We start from the raw sequence: 13,288 nt of genomic DNA on the forward strand, positions 1-13,288 counted from the left end.
ATTAACAGAATAACCAAACTAATGTTTTTAAAAGAAAATTAAACCAAACATAACATCAACAAAGCAACCAAACTATAATTTTTAAAAATTAAACTAAACATTGTTTAAACATAATAACCAAACTAAGGATTTTGAAAAGAAACTAAACTAAGCATGATTTCAACAAAGAAATCAAACTAATAATTTTTAAAAATTAAACTAAGTACGAGATTAACAGACTAACCAAACTAATGATTTTTAAAAGAAACTAAACAAAGTATAGTATCAACAAAGCAACCAAACTAATAATTTTTTAAAAACTAAACTAAACATTGTTTCAACGGAATAACCAAACTAATTGATTCGTGCCCAGTCGGGTATTTTAATCAAAAACATTTATAAATCCTATGACCTCATACTGGCGTAGCAAAACTACTATAGTATAGCAGCTCTAGGGTCGAACTCTGGGATGGGTTTTCACTTTACCAGTGATATACTCAAGATTTGAGATTGAGTATGATGATTTCCTTTGGCATAAACTTAAAGCTTAAAAGAAAAGAAAATTTGTTTTGAAAGTGGTGTTTGAAACTAAACTAATATATAACTAAGTAAAAATGGAAGAAAGAAAGTCTCCCGGAGCTAAGGGTTGCTAGGATCAAGTTCAGAATGCAAAGTGGGAAACTCCGGATTTTTCTCCTCACATTGGGGATTTAACCTATAGTTATTTCCCGAACCGGTATAGGTTTAACAATGAAGATTTAATCCATAAAAAGTCAATAGAAGTGGTAGTCAAGTTCCATTAATGGCTTTAGACACTATGGGTCTTCACCTTGAACCACTTTCCAATGGCTCGTACATGATAACTAATGGACTGATATGGATCTAGCAATAAGCATCCACAGAGACTTGAAGCTTACCATGTATTGGCCATTCAAAGTGATTCTAAGGGATTTAAAGCAAAAATTGAGATTTAAAAGCCATTTATGAACTCCAACTACCTGTATTTAATGCACGAGAGTTTTCCACTTTAGCATCTGGACTTTTCACCTAGCTTCCTTCACTCCAAGAAACCAAAAGTTTAGCCTCTCGTCCTCTGGGAAAACATCCTCAAAGGCTGTTTGGCTTCCAAGAAAAAGAAAATAGTAGAAGGAAAAAGCAAGCAAAAGAGATCTCTGTATTTCACTATATGTAAAATATACATAAGTTGGTCTCTTGGAGAAAGCTCCTCGAGAGTCCCCTTTTTTAGTGTTTACAAGAGAGTTTATATAGGAAGGTAATTTACCCTTCCTTGGATACTTCCTAGCTAAGGAATTACATGAGTGGCTGAATACAAGGAGAAAATGGAAATTTAGACACAAAAATATCAGAAGAAAAAGAGTCGGCACAAATATCCCAGTTTCGCACGTTGCATGGTGACTTGCGAAAATTTCGCAAGTTGATTTCGCAACTTAGAATCCACTTTCGCACGTTGAGATCCAAGTTCACAGGTTGAAAAATCAACTTCGCATGCTGGGCTTCACCGCGACTACACAACTGCCATCCATTTCCATTTCGCAAGGTAGGCTTTAATTTCGCACGTTGGAGTTCCAAATTCGCAAGGTGCGAATTTGTCCTTCAACTTGATGCAGTTGTCTTTCGAAGGCCATATCTTCCTCATTTCAGCTCCAAATCATACACCGTTTGAAGAGTTGGATTCTTGACTTCCTGACCTTTGAAATGATATATAGCATGTAGAAAATGGACTTCGGGAAGTGCTCCAAAAGTGCGAAAGAAGACTGCAGCTGCTGTCCTCTGTTTTCTTCACTCTGTTTTTCCTCTCTGTTGTTCTTTCCTTGCATACTTTGAACGACTTTGTCAAAGGGCTATGGAGCTCCAAAACTTGGTTCTTCATGAATTTGAGCTTCCAAAAGCTTTGCCATGAACTATATATAGCTCTCCCTCATTCTTAAATTGCTTTGGTGAGCAAAAAGCTATAACACCAAAACTTAACACAATTTGATTAGAAAAGATTGCAAGGGTCCCTAACATGCCAATTGAGTTAAAAGGTAATAATTACTACTCAAGGGTGTTTAAAAGAGCTAATTACAAGCCAAAAAATAGCATGCTTTGAGTAGTAATCACTCCCCCCAACCGACATATTGCTAGTCCTTTAGCAATGAAGGAGAGAAAAAAAATAAAAATGAAAGTAATAAATTTACAAAATCATGCTGATCACTCCAAAAAATGTTTAAGTGGCATGACTGATCAAAGTCTCACATGGAACATGAAAGAAATAAAACTCAAACTTCAATAGGAGCTATCAAATAATTTGCCTAGTCACAATTCATAAAGAGTAGGCATTATGCAAATTTAAGCTTCAAAATAATTTCCACTCCCAAAGGTCCAATCCTTACTCTTCCACAAAAATCTATGTGTTATTTATTAGTTTCCGGATATAGTATGTCAAACTAATCTCTCCCCTCAACCTAGTTCTTTTCAAAGCTTAGCAAACTAATCAACCTCCAACTAAGAACACACCTCTTTTCTTTCACAATTTTTTTTCTTGTAGGAGTGTAAAGCTTAAAGGCATTCTTTTCTAAATTGTCCATGTAACAGGGGTCCATCGATGACTCCCAACCAATCAAGGTTTAGGGCATTAGGGCATCAAGCTTTAAGGATTTTTCAACCACTAACTCCTCGAATTTCACCCCGGACTTTTGAGAATGAATTTTTAAATACCCAAGCACCTACATTATGCTAAACTCCACCTATTCACCCATGTAACGAGCATTAAGGTCGGTGACTCCCAACCAATGAAGGCTTAGGGCACCAGGTTTTAAAGATTTTCACCATATACCCCTCAGACCTTGCTCGGGTTTTAAGGCAAGTAAAACATTTTTCTTTTTCTTTCTTTTTCCAAAGGCTCATTGGCCTTTTATAAGGTGTCTCAACACTATTAAAATGAGGTCAAAGGTACCAAGTTTAAATTTTCCTAAGTCAAGGGGAAAATAGTTTTTCATCTTATAAACGGAACCTAGTGTGCACGGTGTGTGAATAGCTTAAAGTGGAAGAACTAAGGTTGAAATCAATAGAAGTTCAATAATTCATCAACTTTAATAAACATAATGCAAACTCTAAGTTTCAAGTAAAAAGACAAAAATTTACTTTCTCCCATTTCATTTTGAAAATTTTTCCTTAATAACCATGGAGAGTATTAAAAATAAAACTTTTTAAAAAATTTTTTTTTAAAAAAAAAATAAGCAAAAAGCAACTAAATTACCAAAATAACTTAGCATTAATAACAAAACTTCCTTCCTCAACTTTCCCCCCAACCAAGCTGAACATTGTCCTCAATGTTTGAAGAACGATTAGAAAATCAAGGGAGGAAGTGGTACCTCCTGAGTGAGACAGAGTCTGAGTCGTATAGGAGAAGCCACATGTTTCAAAGACAAAAGAGTAATGAGAAAAGGGAATATAATAAAAAAGGATATATATATATATATATATGTATTACTTGGAAAAGAAATACAATATGTATGATGTTCAAGTAATACATCCAATCCTAGTTTATAAAACATCAAAAAGATGGGATTCACAAGTCTAATATAAAAAGTAAGTAAAAAAAACATAAAAAGATCATATAGTAGTGGGATCATGTGATGGCTCTGCTCTGATCTCCTCATTTGGTATGGGTTGCTCAGCTGGTATGATCTCCTCATCTAGTAGTGGAGGCTCGGATGGTCCAGACTTATCATGCCCAGGAAGTGTCGGCATACTCAGATGCTGCTGGATCTGATGAAGGATTGTGGTATGCTGGGTCTGAGTAGCAATGATCTGATCCTGGTGTGCACGAATAGTGGCCATCTGCTGGATAAGAGAATCCTGAGTGGTGCTCAGTGTCTGCAATGAGTGCACTAAGCCTCTGAATTCCATAAGAGAAACGGTGACAGTGGGCTCAGATGAAGGAGGAGGTGCTGAGGTAGCTGGCATGACTGGTGGAGCACCTTGAGTGATAGGAGAAGCAGGAAGTGTGGCCTCAGGCAGGTGCACTGAGGTGTGTGCTGCAGGGGCAGGAGGTGTAGTGTCAGTGAGAATCTCATCCTGCTGGGCCTGAGGTAGCTACTCATTGTGGGGTAGCTCTGGAGGTGGGGGCACAGCTGGGGCTCTCTGAGGCGCAGGCACAGTTGGGGCTCCCTGAGGTGCAAAGTAGGCTGCCAAGTGATGCCATTTGTTGAGAAAGAAGTTCTCTCGGCATTGACGACGCTTTTCAAGGCGGGGCTCTCCAAGGTAGCCGAGGTGCTCTAAAATCTGGCAGAGGAGCCTCGAAAATAATAATGGAATGACATCTGCCCTCTGAAGCTTCTTCTGATGGACTTTCTCTTCAAAGTGAAGAAGAGAAGTCATAATCAAATGATGAGGGCCGAAGTAATATCCCTCAGAAATCCTAAATAATGCCTCAAGTATAGCTCCTCTCCTCTGAACTTTATGCTGAAGTGGGAAGATGTTGGCATGCAGGAGCACATCAATAAGGAGCATCCCAGATGGAAGCTCTCTCCTAGTCAACACTGAGTCTGTGGAAGTCCCCCTGGACAAGATACGAACCATGTCCCTCTAAGAGAATGAGCACCACTCCCTGAAGTCTACCTGAGTCACAGGCTCATAAGGTATACGGAGGGCCTCAGCAATGTGGCGAGCTCCAATGGCACCCTGGTGTCCATCTATGGTAAAATGGATGAGAGTAGGATTCCGGACGCCTCAAGTAGTCATAGATTGATAAAAGTCTAGAACTACTCTGGGATAATAGAATTGCCTAGGGGTGAGAAGATGCTCCATGTGATACCTTTGCAGCAAACGAAATGAATCCCTGAGCTCTGGCTACTGTCTGAGAGCCTCGACGTCAAACCAGGTCTCTGAGTGGAAGGATCAATCTCTACAATCTAGGTTGCCCTCTATAGGCGGCCCTACGATCATAGGACGCCTGATGACGGTCTCGAGAGGAATCCCCACGGGAATCTAAGAGTCCTCTGTAGGCGGCTCTGCCTGAGGTGTTTAGGATGGCTCTCCAGGACCCGAGAACTTGGTCCTCTTCGCAGGTGGCCGAGAAGCAGGCTTCTTGGCTTTGGCGGCGGGTGGCACAGGTTCTGTGGGTGGCCTCCTGGTGGGATACCGGCGTTGAGAAGGCGTTCCACCCTCAGATGGGGGAACGATGGAGTCCTGAGCAGGTGGCGAAGTGGCACCTCCAATGGTGGGCTGCTCTGGTCGAGGCATCGGCGAGGATGGGAATGCGGAGAGACCTCCTCTAGTCTTTGCCATGGTCGAAATGGAGCGAAATGGCTGTTCGTGAGTTCCAGAGGCTCTCAGCTGGTGCGTGGGCTGGTCTCTTCAGCTTCTCTCCTTCAAGGGTTTATATAGAGATGGGGTTTGGGGGGGGTTTTGATGTTTAAAAATTTCCAAGGCAACCGAAAAGTCGTTTTTGCACGTTAGGCAAAATCCCGGGGGTAAAATTTGAGTTTAAGAGTCAGTTTGGAGTTTTCGCAGCTTAAAATTTCACCGTGCGAAATTTTCACACCTTGAATTTGACTGTGCGAAAATTTCGCACCTTAAACTAAGAATTTCGCACCTTGGAATCGAATTTCGCACTTAATTTCGCACTATGCGAAATTTTCGCACCTTGTTTCGCACGGTGCGAAAATTGGCTTGAGGTGTGCGAAATGGCACTCGTGTGCCAGGAGGGAGTTTCACACTGTGTGAAAATTTTCGCACCTTGAATAGTGGTGTGCGAAATTGATTTTTAGGGAATTCGCACCTTGTTTCGCACATTGGAATGAATTTTGCACCTTGGATTAAGGTGTGAGAAATTTTCGCACCTTGATTCGCACGGTGCGAAAATGGCCTTGAGGTGTGCGAAATGGCACTCGTGTGCCAGGAGGGAGTTTCGCACTGTGTGAAAATTTTCACACCTTGAACAGTGGTGTGCGAAACTGATTTTTAGAAATTCGCACCTTGATATGAATTTTCGCATGTTGGATTCCATCGTGCGAAATTTTCGCACCTTGAATTGCAGTGCTCTATTTCCTTTGCTTTACTCCCCTGTCTTGCTTTTGAAGGCTTCTCCACATTTTTCTTAATTTTTTTTCTGAAATTTAACATCAAAATTGACTTGAATTAAGACAAAATAAACCAAGTTTGAACAAGAATTAAAAAAAAAATAGAAAAAAAAATAAAAATAATAATACAACTATAAAACTATAAAAATTCATGGACTTATATAGTCCATGAAACCCTGCTTTCCCTCAAAGTTGCTGTGGTTCAAGGAGGTTGATCTCCTCCTTGTCTGCATTGTAAGGCTCTATGAATGGCTTGAGATGATGGCCATTGACTTTGAAGGTTTGATTTCCCTCGGGATTGAATACTTCCACCACTCCATTGGGTTGCACTTCATGAATTATGAAAGGACCCGTCCACTTGGATTTCAATTTTCCTGGAAAAAGATGAAGTTTAGAATCATAAAGCAAGACTCTTTGTCCCTTGGTAAAATTCTTCTGATTTACCAACTGATCATGCCATTTTTTCAACCTTGCTTTTGCAATTTTTGAATTGAGGTAAGCATCGTTCCTCATTTCCTCCAATTCATTCAAATCCAAACACCTCTTTAACCGGGCTCTTGTCAAATCCATGTTGAGCTTCTTGATTGCCCACCATGCTTTATATTCAATCTCCACTAGGAGATGGCACGCTTTGCCATAAACAAGGCGATAAGGAGACATTCCGAGAATGGTTTTATAAGCGGTCCTATAAGCTCATAATGAATCCAGGAGCTTAATAGACCAATCCCTCCTATTCACATTCACCACCTTCATCAATATATTCTTGATTTCCCGGTTAGCTAACTCAACTTGGCCACTCGTTTGAGGGTGATAAGGTGTAGCTACCTTGTGCTTGACCCCGTATTTAGCTAGAAGAGTCTCAAAAGGCTTGTTGCAAAAGTGGGTTCCTCCATCACTGATAATGGCCTTAGGCACTCCAAATCTTGAAAATATGTTCTCCTTGAGAAATTTGAGAACCACCTTATGATCGTTGCTCCTACATGGGATTGCTTCTACCCACTTAGAGACATAATCCACTCCCACCAAAATGTAGGAGTGTCCAAATTACATTGGAAATGGCCCTATGAAGTCTATCCCCCAAACATCAAAGACATCCACTATCAAGATGGGATTCAAGGGCATCATATTCCGGCGTGTTAGCTTCCCAAGCCTTTGACACCGATCACATCCCTTGAACATAACGTGGGCATCCTTGAAAAGAGAGGGCCACCAAAAACCTGATTGGACCACTCTCATAGCTGTTTTCTGGGAAGCAAAATGACCTCCACATGCACTATCATGACAATGGGATAAAATCCCTGATTGCTCTTGTTCAGGAACACATTTCCTTATGATTTGATCAGCACAATATTTGAAGAGAAAAGGTTCCTCCCAATAATAGGCATGAATCTTAGCAAAGAAATGCTTCTTGTCTTGGACACTCCACTCACTTGGAACTTCTCCAGTAACCAAGTAATTTGCTATATGAGAATACCATGGAGCTACCTCTATTGACATGAGAGACTCCTCAGGGAAGTCATCATTGATAGGTAAACCATGTGAGTCATGTGCTATCACAAGTCTTGACAAGTGGTCAGCTACCACATTTTCAACTCTCTTTTTATCCCGGATTTGGTGATTGAATTCTTGAAGCAAAAGGATCCATCTTATCAATCTTACCTTGGCATCTTGCTTGGTTAGCAAGTACTTCAAAGCGGAATGGTCAGTGAACACCACTATAAAGGACCCTACCAAATAGGCACGAAACTTATCCAAGGCAAAAACTACTGCCAACAACTCTTTCTCAGTAGTTGTGTAGTTCCTTTGAGCCTCGTTCAAAGTTTTTCTTGCATAATAAATCACATAGGGCTTTCCCTCTTTTCTTTGCCCCAAAACAACCCCCATAGCAAGATCACTTGCATCACACATTACCTCAAAAGGTAATTTCCAATTTGGGGCTCTCACTATTGGTGCAGTTGTGAGGTATTGCTTCAGTTCCTCAAAACTCTTCTGACATTTCTCATCCCACACAAACTTGGCATCCTTTACCAAGAGTTCACAAAGAGGCTTTGAGATTTTTGAGAAATCCTTAATGAACCTCCTATAGAACCCGGCATGTCCAAGGAATTGCCTAATTCCTTTAACATTTGTGGGAGGTGGCAACTTAACAATTAGCTCCACCTTTGCCTTATCTACCTCAATGCCATTCTTGGAGATTATATGTCCTAAGACAATGCCTTGTTGTACCATAAAATGGCACTTCTCCCAATTTAGCACTAGGTCTTTCTCAATACATCTTTGGAGAACAACTTCTAAATGCAACAAACACTCCTCATAAGAATCTCCATATACAGTGATGTCATCCATGAAGACTTCCATGATGCTCTCCACCATATCACTGAAGATGCTTAACATAAATCTTTGGAAAGTTGCAGGTGCATTACATAGACCAAAGGGCATCCTCCTATAGGCAAAAGTACCAAAGGGGCAAGTGAAGGTTGTCTTTTCTTGATCTTCCAAATCAATTTCTATTTGGAAGTACCCTGAGTATCCATCCAAAAAATAGTAGAAAGGATGTCCTGAGACTCTCTCAAGGACTTGATCCATGAAAGGCAATGGGAAATGGTCCTTTCTAGTCATTGAATTCAACCTCCTGTAGTCTATACACACCCTCCATCCTGAGGTAAGACGTGTAGAGACTTCCTCCCCTTTCTCATTCTGGATCACAGTAATTCCGGATTTCTTTGGGACTACTTGGGTTGGGCTCACCCACAAGCTATCTGAAATGGGATATATGATCCCTGTTTGAAGTAGCTTCAAAACTTCACCCCTTACCACCTCTTGCATGTGAGGATTCAACCTCCTCTGGGGCTGCCTTACTGGTTTTGCATCATCCTCCATATAGATATGGTGGGTGCATACCAAAGGGCTAATCCCCTTCAGATCAGAAATTGACCATCCAATTACCTTTTTGCATTTTCTGAGGACTCCCAAAAGACTATCCTCTTGATCACTTGTGAGAGCCGAAGAAATCACCATTGGACATTTCCCATCTTCCTCCAAATATGCATACTTCAAATCAACAGGAAGTGGCTTCAAAACAAGCTTTGGAGGGTCCTCCATAGCAGCTCCTTGTGAGTCCTCCTTATTGAACAGTGGTAAGATCTCTTCCCGTCTCCTCCAAGGAGACATGATGGCTAGCACATCAGAGGGTTTAGGTAACCCTTCTTCTGGCACTCTAAGGCTTTCATTCAAGCTCTCCTCTAAATTCTTGTCACAATGCTCTACAACCAAACTATCAATCAAGCACACCTCCTCCAATTCCTCTTCCTCTTCTGGGTGAAGATGCCTCTTGCATAGGTGGAATATGTTTAATTCCAAGGTCATGTTTCCAAATGTGAGCTGCATCACCCCATTCCTACACTTAATGATGTCATTGGAGGTAGCTAGGAAAGGTCTCCCAAGGATGATTGGCACATAATTTGCTTCCTTAACAGTGGGATTAGTATCAAGTACAACAAAATCCACGGGATAGTAGAATTTATCCACTTGAACTAGAACATCCTCTATCACCCCCCTTGGGATTTTGATTGACCTATCAGCTAAGGAGAGAGTAATGGTTGTGGGCTTCAATCCTCCAAGTCCTAGTTGCTTGTACACAGAGTATGGGAGCAAATTCACACTTGCCCCCAAGTCTAGTAAAGCTTTCTCCACATGTGTCCCTCCAATGTTGACTGAAATGGTGGGACATCCAGGATCTTTGTACTTAACTGGAGACTTACTCTGAATGATAGCACTTACTTGCTTAGTGAGGAATGCATTCTTTGTCACATGTAACCCTCTCTTGACCGTGCACAAGTCCTTTAAAAATTTTGCATATGTGGGGACTTGCTTAATCATATCAAGTAAAGGGATATTTACCTTCACTTGTCTCAGAACTTCAAGAATTTCTGATGAATTCTTGATTTCCTTCTTTCCATGTAAAGCTTGAGGGAAAGGTGGAGGCATATGTTTCTTCATCATATCCTCTTTAATCACTATCCTTGGCTCATCTTCAATGCTTGATTTAGATGCATTTTTCTTCCCACTCTCCTCTTGGTTATTGCCCTCTTTAACCTAGGTTCTCTTTGACATGAGTTCTTCCGCTTGCCTCACCTTAGGCAAGGGTTGATCAACCTCCTTCCCACTCCTCAAAGTGATCACAACTTTGACCTCCCTCAAATTTGAAGACTCCCCATCTTGGGTTTCAACTTCATGAACACCCTTTGGATTTTGGCTTGGTTGAGAGGGAAACTTTCCTTTCTCATTCACTGTGTTGAGGTTGGTAAGCCTAGAGATGGAGTATTGAATATTATCTATCTTCTGATATAGATCATTTTGCATCCCAACCATTTTCTTATTTTGAGAACTCTCAACATTTTCAATCTTTTGGTGCAATTGGGAGTTAATCGCCTTTTGTTCACCCATAAAGTCACCCATGACTTTAGTTAGGTTCGCAATGGTTTGCTCCACTGAAGAGGGTTGTTGAGGTGCTTAGGTTTGGTCTTGTGGTTGGTATGGAGGTGGTCTTGGTTTCCAAGAAAAATTTGGATGGTTTCTCCAGCTTGAATTATAGGTGTTTCCATAAGGTGCATTGTTGTTGGGCCTAAATTGCCCCACAACATTGGCTTGATCACCTAACATCTCCCTCATAGCTGGCATGGTTGGGCACTCATCTACCACATGATCACATGACTGGCAAATGGTGCATGGCATAACATGGGCTTGTGTCTCGGAAATGGCTTGGACTTCATGCATCTTTTTCAACTCAAGTTCTTCCAACCTCCTTGCTGTTGTTGCCACCTTAGCTTTTCATGTCCATGTCTTCACTTAACATGTACATTCCACCCTTTGGATTTACAGGAGCTTTCATCCTTCCCATTTCTCTTGAGTTGGGCTCATCCCATCCTCTTGTTACCTCAGATACATAACTTAAAAAGTCCATGGCTTCTTCTAGATTCTTACTCATAAAATCTCCCCCACACATGGTTTCAAGAATTTGCTTCATGGAGGAAGACATCCCATCATAAAAATAGCTGACCAAGAGCCATGTATCAAAGCCATGATGAGGATAAGCATTGATGGCCTCCATATACCTTTCCCAACATTCATGGAACTTCTCATTTTCTTTTGCAGAAAAGTTTGAGATTTGTCTCTTCAACCCATTGGTCCTATGGGTGGGGAAAAATTTCTTTAAAAATTCAGCCTGAAGATCAACCCAATTCCTTATGCTCCTTGGCCTTAAAGAGTTAAGCCATATCTTTGCCTTGTCCTTCAAAGTAAAAGGGAATAGCTTGAGTCTCATTAAGTCTATTGAAGCTCCTCTCTCTCTAAAAGTATTGCATACCTCCTCAAACTCCTTGATGTGGGCATATGGGTTCTCACTCTCCATTCCATGGAAATTTGGTAGGAGGGGCACAATATGGGGCCTTATAATCAGCTGCTCAAGAGGAGGCACGATGCATGAGGGTGCACTCATCCTTGGTGGGTGCATTCTATCCCTCATGGATAGATATGCATTTGGATTACCCCCTTGACCGTGTTGAGAATTCTGATCCTCTTGTGGAGGGTCCATGATGTTTACATAGATATCCAACTCTATGTCTTGAGGATTCTCAATCCTTACTAATCTTCCCTCTTGGTCCCGAATCCAATAGGGCATGCACAAGTTACAAGTTCCCTGAAAACAAAACAAAGACAACAAAAACAAAAGAAAGCTAGGAGAAAGTTAAGGTTAGAAAGAAAATAAAAGTAAACTTAACCAAGGAATTTCTACAATTAAAAGAAAGGAAATGAAGTTAGTGAAAAAGGAATTCACCAAACTTGTGATGGAAATCACAAGTGTTCTAAAGATCTATCACTGCAATGTGGTACCATCCCGGAACGGCGCCATTTTGATTCAGCCCAGTCGGGTATTTTAATAAAAAACATTTATAAATCCTATGACCTCATACTGGCGTAGCAAAACTACTATAGTATAGCAGCTCTAGGGTCGAACTCTGGGATGGGTTTTCACTTTACCAGTGATATACTCAAGATTTGAGATTGAGTCTGATGATTTCCTTTGGCATAAACTTAAAGCTTAAAAGAAAATAAAATTTGTTTTGAAAGTGGTGTTTGAAACTAAACTAATATAGAACTAAGTAAAAATGGAAAAAGAAAGTCTCCCGGAGCTAAGGGTTGCTAGGATCAAGTTCAGAATGCAAAGTGGGAAACTCCGGATTTTTCTCCTCGCATTGGAGATTTAACCTATAGTTATTTCCCGAACCGGTATAGGTTTAACAATGAAGATTTAATCCATAAAAAGTCAATAGAAGTGGTAGTCAAGTTCCATTAATGGCTTTAGACACTATGGGTCTTCACCTTGAACCACTTTCCAATGGCTCGTACATGATAACTAATGGACTGATATGGATCTAGCAATAAGCATCCACAGAGACCTGAAGCTTACCATGTATTGGCCATTCAAAGTGATTCTAAGGGATTTAAAGCAAAACTTTAGATTTAAAAGCCATTTATGAACTCCAACTACCTGTATTTAATGCACGAGAGTTTTCCACTTTAGCATCTGGACTTTTCACCTAGCTTCCTTCACTCCAAGAAACCAAAAGTTTAGCCTCTCATCCTCTGGGAAAACATCCTCAGAGGCTGTTTGGCTTCCAAGAAAAAGAAAATAGTAGAAGGAAAAAGCAAGCAAAAGAGATCTCTGTATTTCACTATATGTAAAATATACATAAGTTGGTCTCCTGGAGAAAGCTCCCTGAGAGTCCCATTTTTTAGTGTTTACAAGAGAGTTTATATAGGAAGGTAATTTACCCTTCCTTGGATACTTCCTAGCTAAGGAATTACATGAGTGGCTGAATACAAGGAGAAAATGGAAATTTAGACACAAAAATATCAGAAGAAAAAGAGTCGGCACAAATATCCCAGTTTCGCACGTTGCATGGTGACTTGCGAAAATTTCGCAAGTTGATTTCGCAACTTAGAATCCACTTTTGCACGTTGAGATCCAAGTTCACAAGTTGCAAAATCAACTTCGCATGCTGGGCTTCACCGCGACTACACAGCTGCCATCCATTTCCATTTCGCAAGGTAGGCTTTAATTTCGCATGTTGGAGTTCCGAATTCGCAAGGTGCGAATTTGTCCTTCAGTTTGATGCAGTTGTCTTCCGAAGGCCATATCTTCCTCATTTCAGCTCCAAATC

This window comes from Vitis riparia, chromosome 14 (assembly GCF_004353265.1).
Source record: "Vitis riparia cultivar Riparia Gloire de Montpellier isolate 1030 chromosome 14, EGFV_Vit.rip_1.0, whole genome shotgun sequence".
Taxonomy (NCBI): Eukaryota; Viridiplantae; Streptophyta; class Magnoliopsida; order Vitales; family Vitaceae; genus Vitis; species Vitis riparia.